Source organism: Silene latifolia, chromosome 7 (assembly GCF_048544455.1).
Source record: "Silene latifolia isolate original U9 population chromosome 7, ASM4854445v1, whole genome shotgun sequence".
NCBI lineage: Eukaryota > Viridiplantae > Streptophyta > Magnoliopsida > Caryophyllales > Caryophyllaceae > Silene > Silene latifolia.
The window spans coordinates 42597083-42621890 of NC_133532.1; positions in this window are offsets into that span (position 1 = coordinate 42597083).

Sequence of the window (24808 nt, forward strand, 5' to 3'; positions counted from 1 at the left end):
GGGTTCAAGTTGGGTTGGGAAAATCACTAAAATAAAAGTCAAGTGTATTTCGGATTTGAAAACTAATCTACTATCTCTTAATGGAAAATGAAAGTTTAAACCACCAACTACGACACACGACTTGAAAACCTCCTCTCCTCCGCATAATAGTTCCTGAAATGCGACTCAAACATGGAAAACTTACGACGACACAACGAGGCCAAAAAATCCGAAAAAGACTAATAACACGTTATCCATTAGAAAACAAATTAAAATGTCGTACGGAAATCGGACCTTATCTAAGCCTTTACTATAACACCTGCGGATTTTAATTTAGAAATTTGTTAATTTAAATAGTTATTTTTATTATTTTATTAGTCCTGTTTTATGAAGGGTCGTACTTTTTCACATACGAATTTTACTATTTCACATACGCCTTTTATAATTTTACCCTCATCATTTTGTTAATCCTTGACCCGATTTTATATTCCAAGTTAATTTTTTTTATAAAGTAGAAAATAATAAATCTACTATCCCAAAATGGAAAATAATCCATTATCTCTTTATAGAAAATAATCCTTTGATTGAAAGTAACGAGTCATTAGACGAGTTTGATCATTTTAACAGTGAGGTGTATTTCGAGTTTGAAAAATAAGTATTTATACGCGTTCAAGTTGGGTTGGGGAAATCACTAAAATAAAAGTCAAGTGTGTATTTCGGATTTGAAAATTAATCTACTATCTCTCAGTGGAAAATAAAAGTTTAAACCAGCAACTACGACACACGACTTGAAAACCTCATCTCCTCCGCATAATAGTCCCTGAAATGCGACTCAAACATGGAAAACTTACAACTAAACAACGAGGCCAAAACCTCCGAAAAAGACTACCAACACGTTATCCATTAGAAAAAAATTAAATTGTCGTACGATAATCGTACCTTATCTAAGCCTTTACTATAACACCCACGGATTTTAATTTAAATTTTTTTAAATTTAATTAGTTATTTTTATTATTCTTATTGATAGAGGTCGAAGACAAGGAGACGGGAGTTTCTATATAAGTTGTTATGGGGTCAATTTTATCAAGGTCGATAAATGTATGATTGTTTCATAAACTTTTATATAAACAAGCTTATAAAATTTTATTTTCACCGATTATTAATATCCGATTATACACTTATACTTTTATATAAACAAGCTTATAAAAATGTAATCTTTATGAAAATTATGTTAAACACGAAATTAATTAAATTAAATAATTTAAAATATAAATGAAGAAATTGAACGGTTAAATAAACCACAAATGCTAAAAATGGGAAATTCGCGGGTGTTACACAAGAAATGATTAATGTTATCAAAATGCCCATGAGTGATTTCAAATAGAACCATCGTACTACTCCACTCTTCAGCAAGAGCTGGAGCATCATGCGTAAGACCATAAAATAAACCGTTAGTGCAAATACTATAATCATGAACGGTCTCAAATTGGTGGTATGAAAACTCAAGGTGGTAGGACTCATAAAGATCATCCTACTTAACCTCTTTGCGCGCATCACTAAGTCCTCCGTCAAGCTCAAATGGATCAACTACATTCTCCGTGAAAAGATTTTCAAAGGTTTCAAATGTTTTTGGCAAAACCTATCCACGGTGAGTGTCTCATCTACTACAAGGTTATTTTCTTAAACATGAGTCTCTAAATGGTCAATTGGAATAATACTAGGAGGACTTTTAAAAGTGAAAGTAGGACCATCATCATCGTCATCCAATAATTGAAATTCATTAAGTGCAAGAGACTCACATTGGGAAGGTGGAAGAGCATAAGTATTGGTCAATTGCTCACTTGCTTCACGCATTTCCTTGAGCATTTGTTGGCTATGAGCCATAATTGCATAAACTTCCTCTTCAAAACCCGGTGACAAAGTTTGTTGGCAAGCTACCTCCCGACATTTGGAAGCCATGAAATTCAAGAAATTCAAAAGTTCCACCCCAATCATGTAGTAGACACCCCAATTACTCAAGTTTAGAGCCCATTCATGGGTCCCGAAATCCATGCCATAAAGCACGAAATGACCTAAGTAATCCCCATCAAGAACATGTCCAAGGGAGATGAGACCATCACAAAAATAGTAAAACCGGTCAAGATAGTCATGAAAAGGCTCATCTTGGAGTTGTGGGACGAATCCGTCATTCATTATGAAAGGCCAAGCTTTATTACCTACAAAATAGGCACTAAAATTACAAAGAAACCGTGGGAAGATCCCAAGGAACAAGTGTTCCTCGAGATAAAATAAGATAGAATTTAACAACTAATTAGCAAACAAAACCGTGCTCCCCGGCAACGGCGCCAAAATTTGATAGGATGTCGTAACCTAATCAAAGATAAATACCCTAGACACAAATAAATGTAGTAATAGGGGTCGAACACAAGGAGACAGGAGTTTCTATATAAGTTGTTATGGGGTGAATTTTATCAAGGTCGGTAAAGGTATGATTGCTTGGTTTGGTTGGTAAACTTGTAATAAAACAATAATAAAGGAATAGTCTAGGGAGGTCGAGTCACACATTTAAATTATGTAAATGCTCAAGTTAAATAAAGGAGTTGATAAAATTGTTAAATGTTCAGACTTAAAGACAACCACCTCTCGGCCTTATTTTCAACCATAGGTCGGGTCCTAGAGAACTCTCGTTATGACTAGGTCGTCCGACTAACACATGTTTAGTCTAATTCAATTTCGTACCTCTCGACTTATAAAAGTGAATTAACGAATTTAATCTAAGATAGTGATCATTTATCAAAGACTAACAATATAATGCAAACATGTGAAAGAAACAATGAAACGATATAATAACATCCTAATTCAACAATTGCAAGAACTACTTATGCATGGTTTCCCTTATTCCCTAGACAAATTTAATTACTCATGCATAATGTAAATTAAACTAATGACAAATGATAAAGTGATCATAATAACTAATTGATAATGGAGATGAGAAGGGAGATAATAGAACAATACAAGAAATAAAATTACCTTAACAATTGGAAATGAAACTTGGAATTGAAGAACAAATGCTTGAATGGAAATTGTAGTACAATATAAAAGCATCAGATATGAAGTGCCCATTTAAACTAAGCTCGAGCAAGCAGCATCGGGAATTTTAAAAAGTAGAAATGCTAAAGGAATTGTAAATAACATAAAGGAAATCTAACCTACATTTTATTCTAAAATTAAGACTAAAACATATATAAAAGTGTGTGGAAAGAGGTGTAAGAAGTGTCGGATCAACCCCCTTATGTAGGAATAAAGGGGTGTAACGTAAATAATTCTAGGAAAGGCGGCCCCGATCGGGGCCACCCCACCCCGATCGGGGTCGTGGGTTTTCTCATTTTTGTCTTAATTCTGTCTTAACTCCTTGCTTTATGGTGATGCGGAATCCTATGTTATTGTGTTTAAGAGTCCGTTTAAGGCATCTTAAGCATCCTTTGGCATCCAATTCATGCATATGGCTTGGGCTTTTACTTAAACTTCATTTGTTTACATATCCACCAACCAAATTGGTTTCCTCTTGCTCGGGTTTTCCAATTTCTTCCCAAAATGCCCCTATGCTTCTCGAAACACTTTTGCATGGTCAAGACTTGCTCTCATTAGCCTCGTGAACTTGGGTAAATGCTAATTTGATGGGGAAAAAGCTTATGAGTGCTTCTTTTCTACAAAATGTGATGAATACGAGCAAAAAAACCTAGAATATGGAATTAGCTCACAAATAAACTAATAGAAGTGCAATAATCAAATAAACCGAGCTAAAATAGGGTTTTAAAGTATATATAAAATGTACTTATCATTTATTTTATAGGGTCGTACTTTTTCACATACGAATTTTACTCTTTCACATACGCCTTTTACAATTTTACCCTCATCATTTTTTAATCCTTGACCTGATTTTATTCATCTCCCTTCTCTTCACCTCCCCCAGCAACCCACTATATCCAACCTTACTCCGGTCATATCAACCATGCTCCCCATGTCCGACCAAATTGTTACGTAACAATGTGGATGATGACCCGTATATTATATGGAGCAGAATAGAACTGATTATACAACATTTTAGGTGCTATGTTGTGTTGGAACCGAGTCGATAGGAAACATAAATTGGTATTCATGACAAATTGCTTAGAATTGAACGCAATGCCAAGAAATTGGTATTTTTGGCAACGTGTTTGAGTTTGAATTCACCACATTCAGTCATGATCCACTAGTGTCCCTTGTAGTTCTGAAGAACAGCATAAATCAAATGGATTGAAATCTATCATTGTTACTTGTAATGTGAGTAGAATTATAACCCCTAATTGATAAACAACTAAATATATTAATTTCACTGATTGATAAAACCCTCAAAATTTCAATAAAATATATTAATAATTGATAAATGACTAAATTATTTCACTAATTGGAGAATTATGATCTATTTTTCAAGTTAAGCAATTAGATTCGATTTAGGGGAAAATGGTACACATAAGAGTTAATTTGCTCAGATTTTAAAAAGAGTAAGATATGGAAACGTAATGAAAAAGTGTGTGTAAGAGTAAAATCCGTATGTGAAAAAGTAATTCCGTTTATAAAATTGCGTTGTTATTGCGTAGTTGTGTAGAAACCGCTACCAAATTGCCCAATTAGAGATTAGGTTTGGATTCTTCGCAAAATTTGGGTGGAAACTGAGTCAACTGGATTATAGGCCAAGCTAAGTTAAACCGCACTATAATTCTAAGTTAAACCCCTCTTTTTGAAATCTGAAAACTCATATATCTCCGTCATTTCTCCACCAAATCAATTCATCGCTACAAACTTCATCTTTTTCTCATCCTTCACGTTTAAATGTAAGAAATTCTCATCTTTTACAACTTCTCAACATCCATCCTTTTCAAGTTAGACCTTCTAAGAAATATATCATGCATTTGTGCTTAAGAGGTGATCTTGAAGACCTGGAGAAGGACTACTACCATATTGAAGAGGATATAGAGGATTAGAATTGCAAGTTAATGTAATGGTGATGTCTTACTCAGTATAACGTATTTTTGCATGAAATTGGATGTTAAATTAGAAGGCTTTTGATGAAAAGATACTATCTTTATGCGTTGATTAAGATTTTGAGTAAAGTTGTGAACTTTATGTCAATTTTATATTTTTTATCTTCCTTAATGTGTTGGTGTATAACCCTTATGTTCCATAATTTGATATTCATCATGTTAATGTTAATTTAGATGTCGTTTTGGTGAGTTGGTGTCAATATTATGGCCTAATGAGTGAAATTGAGAAAAGAGGTGAATGATATGTGTTGAGATTGCTACATATCCATGCTTATACTTAATTAATGTGTCATATTTATCAAATATGTTAAGTCTTATTCTTAGTACTGAAGTTTCATGTTAATTTGATGAGTTTGTACCCAAACTTTGAAGTTGGAGTCACTTTGGGTATAATTACGGTTTTGTGTTATTGATGATTCTTATGGTCGACCGATGTTGGGTCATTTAATGCATTTGTGAGGCTTGGGAATAATTATTTTATATGTAAATGTTGCATTTGAGGTATTAGAATAGGTAGTAACAATCTCAACTACGTTACATGAAAGTTAGAATGAGAATTGGTAAAGCTATAGCAAGTTTGAGAATCGTCTTCATAAAGGGTCAACTTCACATGATCATAACTCCAGTTATATACATGATATTGATGTAATTTAAATTGGACGCGTTAGCTTGTACTATTAAGGTTCTAATTGTAGGTCACGCGCCCCAAGAGGCTAAGAAAGGACAGAGTTATGACCATTTTACGAAAACTGGTCGTACAACATCTCTTGCCCGTGCGAGGTGATGTTGGCCATGCAAGTTGCTTCCAAAGAGGAGGGGGGGGGGGGTGTGTTATTTTAACACTTGTTTAACATTAGAAAACTTTTTTTAAGTCTCATTGACATGTTAAATGACGATTTTTAGATGTTCCATCTATATATGTCATGTTTGCCTTGAATGACACATGGTTTCATGTTTGGTTAGTTTGTTACCTCTTTTATGTCATTTCCTTGTTAATATTCTTCTAGGCCTTTTTTGCTATTGTGTGGTATATTAACACTTATCTATCGTTAAAAAACATTGTTTACGTCCTATTCACATTTTTAATGACGCCTTTTGGTTATTTTAACACTTGTTTAACATTAGAAACCTTTTTTTAAGTCTCATTGACATGTTAAATGACGATTTTTAGATGTTCCATCCATATATGTCATGTTTGCCTTGAATGACAAATGGTTTCATGTTTGGTTAGTTTGTTACCTCTTTTCTGTCATTTCCTTGTTAATATTCTTCTAGGCCTTTTTTGCTATTGTGTGGTATATTAACACTTATCTATCATTAAAAAACATTGTTTACGTCCCATTCACATTTTTAATGACGCCTTTTGGAAGTTATACTCATGTATATCATGTTTGTTTTAAATGGTCATTGGAATCATATATGTTTGTTTGAGTGGGATTAAAATCCAATTCATGGTGTGCTCTCATTTCTTGTTGAGCTTTATTTCAAAGTCATGTGGAGACATTCCATGTGTTTGTTTGCATATGGTATTGTGAATATGACGATGTCGTTGTGAGGCGAACACATAGCGTTGGTCTACCCGGCCGTCAAATGTTGTATTCATGCGAGGTAGTGTTATTGTGCTTAGCGTACTAGCTTGACATTCTTTTTGATTTTCTCGGACTTTTGGTTACAGAATGAGTGTCATGTTTTCGATTAAAGAGTCAATCGACCATTGGTTACGGTATGTGTGTCACGTTTCAAGTTGACTTATTATACCTCCTTTCTTTTTTACCTTTGGTTACGGTATGTGTGCCTTGTTTTTGAGTAGGGGTTACTCGACCTTTAGTTACAGTATATTCGTCATGTACCAAGTCTTGAATGCGAAACGTTTATCGCATGTCGAATCGGAAAATGGAGAATCTGGATCCAAGTTTAGACTAGGACCGACCGTATATGATCATCGTCCTTCTAGGAGGATTGATTCTAGAGCCATCTTGTCTTGTTTAGTCATGATACTTTATACGTGCCATTTACCTGAAAGTTAGATTCTTGTTTGAATGGATTGTCTTGTTGGTTGATTACATATGTATAAATTGTCTTTCATGTTATTATTTTTTTTTTGCAAGAAAGGCACATCCAATCTTTATTTATCCACAAAGGGGAATAATATAAGGAATGATCTTACAAGGGGATACTAAGCAAAACAATAGATATTACATTATTATTCAAATAATCTATGATTTCATCTCAACATTGTTCATGCTTAGATAGTATACGAATTCCAACAATAAACTGTATTTGTCGAAGCAAGCCACCAGGACTAGTCTGCTTATCTTCAAGTACTCTCTTATTCCTTTCAACAATAAACTATATTTGTCGCATTTAAAGAAGAGATGCTGATTAGTTTCAGCTGCTCTTCCTGCACATTCCACCCCCCATTCGAAGGGGAACAACAAGACCACCAATTCTTCATATATATTTTATATGCTGGTCTTCCTGCACGTTCCACAAATACTCTCTCCAATATTAGGAGAGCAATTTTCATGTTATTATTGTTAAGTAAACTCATTTGTCTTATATTTACCCCTCGTTCTCATGTCAAGTTATTCAAGTCACATGATTGCATTGTATTATGTTGGAATTTTTCTTATCTATGTGTGTTTTGATGTAATATGTCTGGGAGTAACTGTTACTCCTAACTAATCGTGACATTCATTTTTAATGAACGAACAGGTTTCATGTTGGTGCTTATTTGAGGGTTTCGACGAGTAAGGTCAGGAAGTTACCAAGTGGTGGAATACGGTACTAGCATAGCTGGGGAGCTCATCTTCTATAAAATGGAAAACCCCTCAGTTAGTTCCGTTTTACATGTATTATCCGCTCTTATAAGCGATTATTTGAGCTAATATCGTTTTGGAAAAATTTCTTCTGTCTAGTGCCATTTGTAGGAATTATTGTGGTTTAATTGGCGAAAGTGTTCATCCAAGATCAGTGGAGGTACTCTCTCAGACACTAACCAACCAATGGAATTCAATTACTAAGGTACGTGACTTGGGACCGTATAAGTTTATAGTTACTTTCATGGAAAAAGAAGACATGGAGCATGCTATTGAGACCGAAAATCCCCTCCTAATGCAATACTTTAGTCATGTATGTCCATGGGATATATACCAACAAGGGGATACCAGGAGGATTTGGTTAGAGGTAATGGGAATTCCTCCACAAGTTTGGTCTAGAGATACTTGTGAAAAGATTGCTGATAAATTTGGTGTCCTAGTATATTGTGACTCGAGTTCGGAAAACCCTGATAGCTTTGTTACCTGTAGAATGATGATTGATACCAATATTATGCCGTATATTGCTGAGGTTGTGTATTTGAGCATCGACGAGCAATCTATTGGAAAGTGAATTTTTGTTAGGGAGGGGTTAAACTTGACTACATGTTATATCAAACCACCTGAGCTCAACTTGAATTTGTCATCCCATCAATGGGATGATACACTATCAGTCCTTAACCAAGTTGAGTTTGGTGTCCAAGATTGTGAGGGGGCTAAGCTTTCTGAGAACATGACTACGACCGCTGAAACAGCTGATAATAATGACCAAGCAAAAGAAAGTGAAAGAACGGTAACTGTGATTGGAAATGTCAATTATGATATTAATGAGGAAATGGACATAATTTCAATGAGGCGGAGATTAGACGGTGCTCATTTAGAAAACCCATCAGACACTTTGTCTTATGATGATGATTGTCCCCCTGGTTTCAAGAAGATTTTCAATGCCAAAAAGTTCAAGAGGAAGTCCAAGTCTTCAGCAAAGGAGTTTAATCGCAAGAGCACTAAAGATTCAAAAAAAAAAGTCGAGCAGGAAAGCGGAAGACCTATTCTTAAGAGACGAAATCGCAAATATGACGGAAGTAAATTTGGAAGATAGCACTGAACCTTGGTCGGATGATGACTATGATAATGATAGGAGTATGGAAGAAAGAAAGACCAAAGATGTAGGTAAGTTGTTGGGCTTTGGGGTTGGTGAAAGGTTGGACATTGCCGCTCTGCTTAAGTAATTTTATTGCCGGAATGAGACCTCAGGCGTCATTCTATCATAAAAGCACGCAAATCGGCCCTCTATAATGGATGAATTGCTCTTGAGTTTTGGATTGGGGTGCACATCATGGAGGACACTTTTACCCTACACTTTGGAGGAATGGCTAAACAATTGGATAACATTAAGATCATGGAAGGAGAAAAGGATTATGCAAAGGAGGCTTGGTGCGTGATACTAGTACACAAGTTTTTCGTGTTGAAAAGGAGGAAAAGGATGGATTATTTGTTTTTGTACTCGTTTTGTTATATTTCTGCTTCTTGTGAATTTTCTGGGACCCTATTCTCTGTAGGTCTCTGGGATTTTATCCCTTCTATTAATAAAAAAAAAGACAAAGCTAAATATAAGAGTAATGGAGCTAAAGACAACGTGCCATATTAGTTTTTAAGTCCCGAGTTAAAGGATTGTATTTCATGTTAATATGAGCTCTTAAGTGCAAGCAAAAGACGGATCCATGCTAGCATTAAGATGGATTTTTATGCTTATTCCATGACGGGTTTAATCCCCATGTTTCATGCTATATGAAAAGGTTTTCCTATGCTTTAATGGAGACGGAATCAATAATCATGCCATGATTCCATGCCATTTTTACAAAGGGTTTACATGTTTTAGTGAAGCGGGTTTTAAGGCTGAGATGACGAAGGAACGCAACCCCTGTGGGAAATATCGGTATATTTCATGAAGAAAATTTCGGATTATAACGAAATTATGAAATATGAAATTGCTAGTCATAAACGAATTGTATAAACAAAAGAATAGAGATTAGAATTAACCTTCGGTCCTAGCAATTTGGCCTAAGAACAAATATCGAGATCGATATTCTCCTAAAATTGTTGCACCCAAGATGCTCCGAGAAATGCCTCTTTCTTGCTAGAAAGAAAACCCTAATTTCTAATAATTTTAGAGTAGTTTTTAGGGTTTTGATGAGAGTATTAGATTAAGAAAAACAAGTGAGAAAAATGATCCCATTATTTGTCCTTTTAACCGTGCAAAGGAGAGAAAAATAGGAAGATATTTTTCTCCTTTTTTCTTGCTAAAACCGAGTGACCAAACAACCAAAAATAAGGAGAAAATCTTCTTATTTTCGGTTATTGTCAAATTGTATAATGTGTATATTTTATCAATTGTCATTTATGTCGTCACGTATTTAATAAGTCCACACACAACAGTATGTAGTCGATTTATTAATACCGGTCTGTAATTATTTATTATGACAATTTCGTATAATATATACATTAACTATAAATATCGCATATTTATAATTTGCTAATTAAATATAACCTTTTACGTTTAATTACGAATTAACGTCTTAATTCGTTCAAGCTAACATTATATACATTAATTAAATATAACAGTTTATATTCAATTTCCGAATTAACAATTAATTCGTCTCAGCTGATATTATTTAATTGTATTAAATAATCGTCTCATCATCACATTGACTAACTTTTTAATCAAATACATGGATTAACCTTTTAGTTATATAAGGCATCAATGTGATTATATTTTCATACAATCACATCTCTCAAACACATCCTTTAGGTGTGACTTTTAGGCACCAGTTGATCACCGCCATCAGTATGATAATAACGTCAAACTTCTAGCAAGCCAACCGTTATTAGTAAATGTTAATCAACTGATAAAATACTAAGTATACCATGTGAACCTATAAGAGATTTATATACGTTATCACACTAAATGTGGAGGACACTAGCTCCAATAATCTCCCACTTGTCCTCACAAGTGTATGTGCGATAACCGATTCTCATATCCTTAATTTCTCCCACTCAATGTAAAACAATTTGCAAAATCCTTATTCACAAAGGTCGTATTTTACAAGTGATCAATATCAAGAGTGGTTTTCCCGACTAGAGAGTAACTTAACTGATAAACGAATTATCATTCGAGCATGGCCATGCATTTCAGTTACAACTCCTCGAGTGGCCCTGAGAAATGACTAAACCTGATAAAGATTGGATATTTTCTTCAACTCGAATCCTGCAGATATAAGCACAGTATGAAATGACCCAGAAAAAATCTGCTTAGCCTCCTATTACGGTCGACCATGAGAAAGAAACCAAAGTCACCCAAAAACTGCCTTAATCTCAAGAGACAGTCGATAGTCAAAAGAATCGACTCTAGGAACACAATGGACATCCAATCCACGACCTGGCACCGAATGTTTTTAAACATTTAGGACTCCATTACGTTGTCACAATGTCCTACGAGGTATCGTTATAACTCGCATCTGTGATCGATCAGCCAACTGTTTGATTTATGGCTCGTTGAACCCACCATCAATCAACTTCACAAAATAATAGCCAGAGTTATCAGCTCATGTAGGCAATTACGGACCAAAACAAATATAATGTAATTCAATTCATTTTGTGGCTTTCAATGTTGTCGTACAATCCACATGAAAAACAAAATATGAAATAATACGATGAAGTTATAAATATGATAAGCATGGCGTTCAATGTTGTCCCAATCAAGAGTATGTCATCGACATACAATATCAAGAAAACGATCTTGCTCCCACTCGACTTGATATATAAGCATGGTTCTTCGACCGATCGAATGAAACCATACTCTTTTATTACCTGGTCGAAACGATGATTCCAACTCCGAGAAGCTTGCTTAAGTCCATAAATGGAACGTTTAAGCTTGCACACTTTCTTAGGATTTTCAGGATCTACGAAACCTTCGGGTTGTACCATGTACAATTCCTCCTCCAAATAACCGTTTAAGAAGGCGGTTTTCACATCCATCTGCCAAATTTCATAGTCATGAAGAGCGGCAATCGCTAAGATTATCCGAATGGACGCAACATAACTACGGGTGCAAAAATTTCATCATAATGCAATCCGTGCACTTGAGTGAAATCTTTTGCCACTAGTCGTGCCTTATAGGTATCTGGTTGCCCGTCTACATAATGCTTTATTTTGTAAAGCCATTTGCACTGAAGAGGTCGTACCTTATTAGGTAAATCAACAAGATCCCATACGTCATTCTCATACATGGAGTCCATCTCGGATTGCATGGCTTCAAGCCATAGCTTAGAGTCAGAACAGGTCATGGCACCTTTATAGGTAGCGGGTTCATTACTCTCTAGGAGCAAAACGTCATTTTCCTCGACCATACCAATGTATATGTCTGGAGGATTAGAGACTCTACCCGACCTCCTAGGCTCCTGATGAATATTAACCGTATCATTAGTTGAAGGAACATCTTCCTCCATCTGTTCCTCGGTTGTTGGCTCTTGAATCTCCGACAGCTCGAAGGTTCTATTACTTGACTTGTTCTCGAGAAATTCTTTCTCTAAGAACTTCGCACTAGCCGCAACAAAAACTCGATGTTCGGTAGGCGAATAGAAGTAATGACCAAACATTCCTTTTGGATAACCAATAAAGTATGTCTTGACCGATCGCGGGCCGAGCTTATCATCGTGTCTCCACTTGACATAAGCCTCGCAGCCCCAAACCCGAATAAAAGACAAGTTAGGGACCGTTCCCTTCCACATTTCATATGAAGTCTTGTCGACAGCTTTAGACGGACTTGGGTTAAGTATAAGAGTAGCTGACAAAAGAGCAAAACCCCATAATGAATCAGGTACTACCGTGTGACTCATCATGGATCGAACCATATCAAGTAGTGTTCGATTTCTCCGTTCGGACACACCATTTAATTAAGGTGTTCCAGGTGGAGTTAACTGTAAAACTATTCCACAGTCTTTAAGATGTTGATCAAACTCATTTGAAAGATATTCGCCACTCCGATCTGAATGGAGTGATTTAACCTTTCTTCCCAGTTGGTTCTCAACCTTATTCTGGTATTCCTTGAATTTTTCAAAAGACTCACTTTTATGCTTCATTAAGTAGACATATCCGTATCTACTCAAATCATCCGTGAAAGTGATAAAATATCTATAGCCGTCTCTTGCGGTGATTGACATAGGTCCACATACATCAGTATGTATGAGTCCTAATAGGTCATTAGTGCGCATTCCAACACCTTTGAAGGAAATTCGAGTCATTTTGCCGATAAGACATGATTCACACGTGCCAAATGAAGAAAAATCAAATGTGGGGATAGTCCCATTCTCGATGAGTTTCTTTACACGGTTTTCATTTATGTGTCCCATTCGACACTGCCATTGATAAGTTTGATCTTTGTCACCAACTTTTAATTTCTTATTATTCACATGTAATATATCTGTGGTTTGATCTAAGATATAAATTCCATTCATGGAAACTGCTTTGCCATAAACCATTTCATTAAAAGAGAAAATACAGCTATTGTCCTTTATTGAAAATGAAAAACCGTCTTTATCAAGTACGGAAACAGAAATAATATTCTTAGATAAACTGGGTACATAGTAACAGTTATATAAATATAACTCAAAACCACTCGGGAGCTGGATTACATATGTTCCCATTGAGTCTGCAGCAACTCTTGCTCCATTCCCGACTCGCAGGTCCACATCACCCTTTGCGAGGGGTGTGATGTTTTTTATGACCTCCTGCAAATGATTACACAGATGAGAACCACAACCAGTATCAAGTACCCAAGTTCCGAAACTTGCATGGTTAATCTCAATCATATGAATATAAGATGACATACCAACAGGAACGATGCGGCCTGCTTTTTTGTCCTCACGGTACACGGGACAGTTTCTCCTCCAATGCCCAGTCTTGTGACAATGGTGGCATTCAACGTCACCACCCTTGCTCTTTGCCTTGCCTTGCGAGCCACTAGTCTCACCAGGCCCACTCTTACCGTTTCTTGACTTCTTAAACTTTGGTTTTCCTACAGTTAGGTCGCCGTGAGCTTTGCCCTTGCCCTTATTCTTGTTGGAAATCATGAGAACATCTTGCTTCATGCTCCCACTCAATTTCATATCCTTCTCGGTCTGTACGAGAAGTGAGTGTAGCTCATGAGGACTTTTCTTCATGTCATTCATGTAGTAATTTGCCCTGAAAAGGGCAAAACCATCATGAAGTAAATGAAGCATACGGTCAATGACTATGCTCTCACTGATTTTGCAATCAAGTGCCTCCAGTTTCTCGACATTCTCAATCTTGTTAAGAATGTGTGGGCTAACCGGTTGGCCCTTCTGGAGTTTCACATCTAAAAAGCGACAGGTATGCTCATAAGTAACGATTCTCGGTGCTTTTGAGAACTCATTAGTGAGCGTGGTGAAAATCTTGTTTGCACCTTGGGCAATGAAGCGTCTTTGCAAATTGGTTTCCATTGCAAAAATGAGTACGTTCTTTATCGCACCAGCTTCCATGACGAAGTCACTATAAGCAAGTGACTCGTTAGCTCTTGCATTGGGGCCTGGGTTTGGCGGTATTGCCTCAGTTAAGTACTTGAGCTTACCGTCAGCAATGGCAACATTCGTAATGATGCCTCCCAGTCCGCAAAGTTGGACCCGTCATTCTTCAGTCGTGTGGACTGATTCATGTGGTCCATGAAAGTTTTGAGCCAGGACTCGCGTGCAAGTGTGGCACTTGACATAGGGATATCATTATTTCCAGCCATTTGTTGTAAGCAGTATTATCAATATAAAACGAATTCTACACCGCGAAAAGAAGAAAAATATAATAAGCATACTCATCGTTATGATTTAAGTCTAATGCAAAACTGTTATAATGCGAAGACTCAAGCATTTATACAATTGACTTCCCTCAAGAATTATATAAATGACCCCAAGACTCAATTATCTGTAAATTGATAAGCCAACCTCTTGCCTAATTCTACTATTAGAATTCTTAGTTGATAAATTTCTGTAAATTCTATCTATAGTCCATCATAATCACGAGAAACTCTTCGGATTATAACGTTGAGGTAAAATAAGTCAACACAAACTACTTACCCAAATGTAGAAGGGGTCATATGGAGAGTAAGGTCCTATTTGCCTACCGACGAAGAAGGGATTCATAGTTGTTTGGCCTATAAAGACTAGTCTCAATTTTAGTTTTAGAGGAAGATCCCATCAACTTTATTTTAATTCATTTTAAGTGAACTAATATCTAGCATGCGAGAAAGAATAAACTAAGATGATGGCTTAAAAGTGTGACATCTTTACGTCCATGATAACTAACATTCAAACTATATGAGTCAATTTTCATGCATATAAGTAGGTGGTTTGGTTTAGGCGGAATATGATGCACTAACTATCATGCGTAGAAAAGCAACAAGAATGGAAAAACGTAAAAACAAAAATAAAGTACTAGTGTGGCCTATCTACCAAAATGAACATAAATACAACTTTGGAATCCTTCCTAGGACCCGAGAAGCTTGTCTTGATGTTCCATCTTGGTCCATGTAGCGGGAGTGATCAATCCAATCTCCATGTTTAGTCTTCTCATAATTACAATAAAAATTACAAAATAAACCTATTTACATTCTAATTTCAAAACCATAATACTAAAGAAAAACCAAAGGAGATTCGAGATCTCAAAATTACATCAAAATTATGTTTCCATCATTACGAAAACATAATTAACTAAGGCCATACTAGGTAATACAAATTACAACCGATTGCAAAAATACGTAAATAAACCATTCAACAATTCATACAACTAAATAAAATGCATCAACTATAAATTAATCATTCAAGACATAATTCCTTAATTATGTAGAGTAATTTATCCAAACCACCTATTTTAAAATGATCAAAATTATGTGACTATTCCTCAATTACTCACAATAATTCTAATCTTAATACACATTTACTTGTAATGTGAATTAATCTAACATTATTTTAAACCACTTTAAAATAATTGGGTATCTAAAATTTGTGAACCTTTTTCACAACAAAACAATCATACATTATAGAAATAATGTATAATAATTATTGGCCAAAAAAAAAAAAAAAAACAGGAAAATTTTTAAATGCTCACGGCATTTTTCCCAAAAACGAAAAAAACAGGTTTTTTTTTTTCTCTTTTTCTGCTCTCGGCATTTAGCCTAAAAACCAAAAAAAAAAAACAGTTTTTTTTTTTTTTATTTCGAAAACATACCCTTTTAGATGAACAAATTTTTTTAATGTTGCTACTATAACAAGATTGGCATAATTATCAAGGAAGGGTTTTCTGATGGAATTTGGAGTATAGGTGTTGGTGACTATTCTGTGAAGTCGTGCTATTCTTGGTTGAGAGATAAAAGACCAGTTGTTGACTGGCATAAATCTGTTTGGAATGCTGTGTCTCCTCCTAAACATTGCTTCATTGCCTGGCTTATTTCAAGTCAGGCTTTAATGTTGAAGGAGAAGTTATTCAAGTTGCAGGTTTCTTCTGATGACAGTTGCTGTATCTGTGGCCTTGCTACTGAAAGTCATGCTCATTTGTTTCAAGATTGCAGATTCAGTCAAGATCTTTATAGTTATCTAGCTGTGAAACTGGGTGCTAAGCTAGATGCTACTAATCAATTGCAGAGTATTATGATGAAGAGATGGAGCAGATTGAGGAAACAGGTGACCACTGCTATTCTTTTGGCAGCATGGTACCTTATTTGGAATCAACGCAATGAAGCTAGGTTGTTCTTTAAGGTCTCAAGGCCTGATCTAATAGCTGAGCAGATTTGGCGTATTATTCATACTAGAATTCGTGTCCTAAGTCCTCAGTTTATCTCTGTTAAGGATAAACTTTGGTTGTCTAGAGTGCACTTGATGTAATATTTGCACTAAAATTTGTGATCCTTGAGTAGCTTGTAATGCGGATATTTGATCATTAATGAGAATTCTTACATTTTAGCAAAAAAAAAAAAAAAAGATTGGCATAATCATCATCTTTTAATTTAAACATAGATCCAACTAGATGATTCAATTTAACCTCTTAAAAATGAATATCTAAATTATGATTAAATCGATTATGTGAATGTTTGATTTATCACAATTGATTTGAACATTGTTAAATTAATTAATCATGATTCTTTAAGAACAAGTATGCCAAAACTATATAGCAAAACAAATGAATATCATCAATCAAAACAATTTCCATTTACATTTCAATTTAATTCTTATTAAATCAAAACATCTACAAATCTATCATATTATCATCTTAACATATTAAAATAACAATATCAATAAATCAAAATGGAAATAAGGTATCAAAAAAAAAAAAATTAAAAACCCTCTCGGCAAAAAAAAATTTGTCACGGCCGAAAGTTTTTTAATTTCTTCAAAAAAATTTTTGTTTAAATCCATTTTTGAAAATCATATAAAATAATTTCGTGATCTATGCTCTGATACCACTTGTGGGAAATATCGGTATATTTCATCAAGAAAATTTCGGATTATAACGAAATTATGAAATTTGAAATTGCTAGTCATAAACGAATTGTATAAACAAAAGAATAGAGATTAGAATTAACCTTCGGTCCTAGCAATTTGGCCTAAGAACAAATATCGAGATCGATATTCTCCTAATTATTGCATCCAAGATGCTCCGAGAAATGCCTCTTTCTTGCTAGAAAGAAAACCTTAATTTCTAATAATTTTAGAGTAGTTTTTAGGGTTTTGATGAGAGTATTAGGTTAAGAAAAACAAGTGAGAAAAATGATCCCATTCTTTCTCCTTTTAACCGTGCAAAGGAGAGAAAAATAGGAAGATATTTTTCTCCTTTTTTCTTGCTAAAACCGAGTGACCAAACAACCAAAAATAAGGAGAAAATCTTCTTATTTTCGGTTATTGTCAAATTGTATAATATGTGTATATTTTATCAATTGTCATTTATGTCGTCACGTATTTAATAAGTCCACACACAACAGTTTGTAGTCGATTTATTAATACCGGTCTGTAATTATTTATTATGACAATTTCGTATAATATATACATTAACTATAAATATCGCATATTTATAATTTGCTAATTAAATATAACCGTTTACGTTTAATTACGAATTAACGTCTTAATTCGTTCAAGCTAACATTATATACATTAATTAGATATAACATTTTATATTCAATTTCCGAATTAACAATTAATTCGTCTCAGCTGATATTATTTAATTGTATTAAATAATCGTCTCATCATCACATTGACTAACTTTTTATTCAAATACATGGACTAACCTTTTAGTCATATAAGGCATCAATGTGATTATATTTTCATACAATCACATCTCTCAAACACATTCTTTAGGTGTGACCTTTAGGGACCAGTTGATCACCGTCATCAGTATGATAATAACGTCAAACTTCTAGCAAGCCAACCGTTATTAGTAAACGTTAATCAACTGATAAAATACTAAGTATACCCTGTGAACCTATAAGAGATTTGTATACTTTATCACACTAACTGTGGAGGACACTAGCTACAACAGCCCCAACCATGCCAACTACGACCCCATCCAACGTAGCTTTGTTGTCTGGTGTTTGCGTGATGAACAAGTGTAGCAACGAAGCCTAGCCATAGGAGTCACAATACTTGCTAAGTGTGAGACGGATTCGAGCTAAGCTGTGTACATACCAAGTGCAACGGTCTTTGTGCTGAAGTTTAGACGGGGTTTTGAATCTCTTATGTTGTTGATGGGCTCGTTCCAATATAATGGTCTATGGTTGAGCAAAGTGGCCTGACCTGGTGCTGGCCGTGACCTGGTGGTGGTGGCCCACGGCCTGGTTTTACTTGAAATAGAGAAGAGCAGCGAGAAACGGAGTACATGGCTTCAACCCCGAATACCTAACCCCTGGCGACCGGGGTGGCTCACAAGCAATGCTTAAGCCTCGAATTAAGTGAATAAATGACAAAGTAACGACCCCTATAGGGGTGGCAGCCACTAAAAACGCACCTCTTCAACTTCCCCTGTTTTCGTTTTCTATATAAACGCTGCTTCTATTTCGTGTATCTCACCTAATTTCCGTCTTAGTTTTCAGCATTAGGGTTCTAATAGTATTAAATTTACATTTCAATAACTTCCTCATGCTTTTAGTTAAATAATTTATATTTTGTTGGGTTCTCTTAATTGATGATGACATACCTGTAATACCCAGGATATTTAAGGACTCTGATGACCGACTCTCTGACCAAGAAAGACCTTAAGGAGGAATGGGTGAGAGACTAAGATTGGAACATGTACTATATAGGATTGGTGACTCGACCTAGCAGAGGCTACTCGGCCGAGTATCATCTATACTCGACCGAGTAGAGCCTACTCGGCCGAGTACACCAGTACTCGACCGAGTATGGCTACTGTTGACGCGTTAATATAAAAACGCAAGTTCGCGAGATACATTTCATTTCTCATTTTTTCGACAGTTCCCCTTTCTCTAACCCTAGCCTACCATTCTCTTCTATCACCCCTGCCTCCATACACTCTCATGTACATAGCCTACACCTCTACCACGGGAAGGATGGGATTTGCTTAGGAAGGATATCGATGCATGTGTGGTCATCGTCCGTGTCATCGCCGATTCGCGTTATTAGGTAAGTGTCTGCCTTGTATCTCTTTTGGTAGATTATTGAGGATAGTTGTATAATAGGGGATGGTTATCATTGTAGGATTCATGTCGGAGTCTTGCTTGGCTATATGTGGATGCTTGTCATGATTGGCAATGAGGTAGGGTTTCCCAACTCAGTTACTGTTAATTGATTTAAGACTGTGTTGTCCTGTAACTGTTGTTATCTGCTGATCATCGGAGTATGGGTGTTGTGGTGACGGTGGTGATGCACTTGTGTGGTGACGGTTGTGGTGTTGTGACAGCTGTGATGCTGTGGTGTGGTGATGATTGTTTCGATTGTGGTTGAGTCACTTGCGGGAGTGGCTTCACACCCTAGTTCGCCCTCCGTGGAACCCTTCACGGGAGGAGATGTGCACATTAAGGGACAGGGTTGTCGCTCCTTGATGAGCGGAAATTAGGTGGGGATGGGCTGCGGTCCCCACCGGCGGAGTGGATTACCTGTTGCGATGGGTAATCCGGCAGGGCTACACACTTCGGTGTGTAGTCAGTTACTGTGGAGGATGATCAACCGGTTACATTGTTGTTTGACTTTTATTAACTAGTCAGTACTGACCCCGTGTTGTTGTTTTGTGGTATCTGCTTTGATCCATTCGGGGATGGTGAGCAGTTGGCTTAGCAGGTACTGTTGATTGAGGCTGCTGGGCTTAGAGGGACTTAGTCATCACGATACCGGTCTAGAAGTACAGAATCACGAGTTATAGTAGTCTCTATCTTTACATATAATTAGTTTTGTACTGAGTTGTAAAAAGTAAGGTAATGTATTATAAATGTTCTTTTATTGTCTATTTGATCTACTACCTCGGGTAACTGAGATGGTAACACCTTCATATACTGGGACGGTCCTTGGTAAGGCATCCTGGTGTACGGGGGTGTTACAAAGTGGTATCAGAGCCGGCGATTTTGGAACCTGAACCAATGAATCCAATGAATATAGGGTGTCAAACTAAAATGAACCTGGTGTATGTGTGTTGGGAGCCCCAACCGATGCTAAATTTTGTGTGAGAAGGCGCCCTCATTTCAAAATCATGGCCCCATCGTATTTAAGCCAGTCTTGGGAAAAAGGGTAGCTAGTAAGAGTTGTTGCTTAACGATGGTTGTTGCGTGCATCTGTGGATAGAATAATGTGTATCAATGTGTGTGGAAAAGTATTGAATTGGAGAATGAGTCTGCCGAAATGTGTGACAAGGTTAAGTCAAATGATTTGTTTGATAATGGCTGCGTTATATGATGGTTGCTGTTTTACAAACGTTTTGTCTAAGGTGAGTATAACATGAACAGCGGAATGAGTTATTATGTGGTATATAGATTAAACTTTGCGGGTGAAGTAGTTCATTGTTATATATACCTACGGGTTGCGTTTAAGTTGTTCGAATTACAAAGTAAGGAATGTAGGTAGAAATGTTCATTGAATTGGTAATGGATAGGCATAATTCGTGTTAATGCGTGTTTATGTGGTAGAAGTAAGCTCTAACAGGGACGAGCCGATTGCACGGAACTCCGAACTATGCTATTTGTTTTACAGGTGCATTAATATTCGAAATTTCATTCCTGTTTTCTGACACTCGACCGAGTAGACCACACTCGACCGAGTATGATTGTGCTCGACCGAGTGCTCATTTTTGTCATAATTAAAATCGCTACTGTTCTTGAAAACTTGACCGAGTATTCATAATACTCGACCGAGTATTCGATACTCGGCCGAGTAAACCCAATAATCGACCGCGTACTACTTTATCGGGATTCAGCCGGATTATACAAAAACCCTATTTTGGCTCATTCTTTTTTTATTTCCGCCTCCCACCTCTTCTTCTTCTTCCCTCTAAAACTCCATACTTCATATATCTCAAGCTCTTGGGTGATTTCTTGGTGGTTAATCGTTCTTGCTTATCAAAAACCTATTTAAGGTAAGGATTTAACTCAATTTTCTCCTTTGTTATCAAAGTTATGGTATGATTTTGCCTATATTTCGAAATTCCATCATGAATAACTGAAATGAAGTCTCTTTCTTGTGATTCTTTGCATTTAATTGCATATACACATCATTTATACCGTTTACTAGAGCAATTTTCTGATTTAATTGGATTTTTAATTTTAGGGTTAGCTAAAAATCGAAAAATTTCATTCTTTGTTTGATTATCATACTGATTCAAGTTTCTTGATGTTGATAATGATGTTTTGATTAAAATATTTGGTGTTTTGATGAGAAAATTTATCTTAAAAGTTCGTCTCAAAATTGTAAACACTCGAAAAACAGTCCATCTTTTGCAAGATTTTGGTGTGTCAAGTACCCTTGTTAAAATTTGTCTTTTTGCATTATGGTGAAAACCAGAGGTCTAACAAACAAGAGGACCCATCCTAATGCTCAATTCGAGACAGGTCAGTCTAGCAATGAGCCCGTGGTTCTACCGGTGGAGGCACATCCATCGGTAATTTTCTCTGATTTCAAGCAACGCAAAGCTTTCCTAGCCCTCATGAGTCGCCTTTTTCGACCCACCCGTTGTATAAATCCCGATATTCTAGAGACCCTTGGGGATTAAGGAGGACATATCTCATATCTTTAAAATTTTGGGAATGGAGGGGTTATACCATTTGAGGAAGAAGTCCTATCACCACATGACTTTGGAGTTCTTTAGCTCTTACGAGTACGACGCGAAGGGGAAGACTGTCTCCTTCCATCTCATGAATGAGGATCACGAGCTGACTTTGGATGAGTTTGCGGGTCATTTAGGTTTAGAGGCTAAGGGAACGGGATACCTTAGTGACGTAGCTAAGAACAGTGGTGCACCTCTCTACCTTCCGTATCTGACCGGCCGACCTGCTCCTAGCGCCAGTGCTGTGCTGATAAATGATGTGCAACATGTTTCCCTTCGTATGTTCCTGAGGATGATAACCTGCTTGTTGTACGCGAGAGATGACGCGAGCAAGCTTAACTCTTATGAGGTCATGTTACTTATGTCTTACCTTAACCTGCACCGTAGGGAACTGTTCTATTATAGTGCTCCGGGAGTAGTGTGCTCCAGTCTTGAGCGCATGGCAGAGTCCCCGAACCGGCATGTTGCTTGCAGGGCTATAGTGACCCGCCTAGCTCAGCGTCTGACTGATTTTGAGGCCTCACCTCCATCGGGGGATGAGTATGTTGAGACCGTTCCTACCATGAACGCTCAGTATTGGTGTCAGAACAGATGGTTGAGGAAGATGGATGATGGGTCTTATGCCTGGAGAGTGAGAGGCTCCATATGGATGGTACTTCCCGACCCTGCCCGTCTCCCTGTTGTTGACCACTTAGCTGAGTGGGAGCCTTGCACTATGCCTAGATCTTAGTCCCAAACTTATCTGATTGATCCCACCATTCTCTTGGACTTACCTGAGCCTACCACTATGCCAGAGGGACAGCAGGCACCTCCCCCACCCCGTGAGTGCCGTAGGGTCAGGCAGTCTAGGGCAGATGTGAACCCCCGCGATAAGACCACATAACGTTAATAAATAAACGGCGGAAAATACGGGTTTTTGAAAACTTTTTAAGTTCAAAGTACGGGATTCACTTGCCATAAATAAAATAAAGTGCGATAAGTGTAAATTTAAGTTTTACAATCCAAAGAAATGTCTTGGGGAAAAGATATCCCACGAATACGCACAAATAAAAGGGTGAGTCTAATAGATAAGTAGATAAGGTCCAGGGTAAGAACTCGCTAGCTCACACGGTCTCCCCCAATTAAGCTTCATCACAAACCTGTCAATCATATAAATATGAAAGCACAGTCAGTGGGGAGTAACTCAGGGTTCTCCCAGCCACAATATGTCAAAATACAAGTAAACAACCACTTAAGTAAACACATTGATAATACAACATATTTGAACGATAAGGAATAAGAGGATATAAATGAAAATCATGATGGGATAGGCATAATACATTCATAATGGAATAGGCATGATACCTTAGGATAAATATGCATACAAGAAAATGGAACAACTAAGTCAACCAACTCATATTGACACGACTCAACAAGTGTAAGACATATACTTTGTATGAACTCACAAGACAACCTCCTAGACTCCAACCTCTTGGTAGGACGACGATAATAATACGGTCCTAGTCTAAACCTGGATCCAGACTCTCGGGATGGACGTCACCCGATTTGCCAAACGATATACCAATCGTATCCAAGACTCGAAACATGGCACACATATCCGTAACCAAAGGTCGAGTAACCTCAAATCGGAAACATGGCACACATAGCCGTAACCAAAGGTCCGAAGAAAGGCGAAAGGATAACCCAATCCGGAAACATGGCACACATATTCGTAACCAAAGGTCCGAAGGGGTAAATAAGGAATGTCAAGTAGTCCCACAATGTAAAACGTCACACTTGAGTCACAAATACGAGTGAAAGTGATTATATAAACATAATGTAAACAATTCATTTGAAGCATGTGTGAGTATGAGAATGAAATAAGAATCAGGTACTCCCTGCCGGTGTGGGCACCGGCTGCCGGCCCACCGGAACAGGATACATGCCAATGACAAAACAATGCTAAAATGCTCAAGTGGATTCTCCGCCGGTTGACCGGCTGCCGGCCTACCGGTAGGGAACACCTACTATAGTCAAATAAGTTCAACATTGCATATGGTGTGTTCTCTGCCGGTTGACCGGCTGCCGGCCCACCGGCAGGGAATACACCCTATAATAAAAGACATCAAAATTGCATATACTCGCTGCCGGTTGGGTAGGCCGGCTGCCGGCCCACCGGCAGGGACAAACATCCTACCATATGAATTTGACAAAAACACAAGGGACTCTCTGCCGGTTGGTGGACCGGCTGCCGGCCCACCGGCAGAGGCATACAAGGCTTGATTTCCAACTTTTATAACCCAGAAATACAATGACGCACTGCCGGTTGGGTAGGCCGGCTGCCGGCCCACCGGCAGGGAATCACTGTACACGCAAAATCCATTAAACAACCATCTAAAGTCTTCCAATTTCAACCATCTTAATTTCAATCATCCTATACTCCTCTAATATGATGAACACATGGAAAATAACCACATTCAAGACGTAATTAACATATGGGGTTGATTATTAATCATTAAAGTTAGGTTTAATCATGTAATTATGAGGGAATTCCTTTAAGACAAATCTCATATTTCACCATCTTATAACAAGGCATGGAAATTACTCCTTAAATATGTGAAAAACATCATA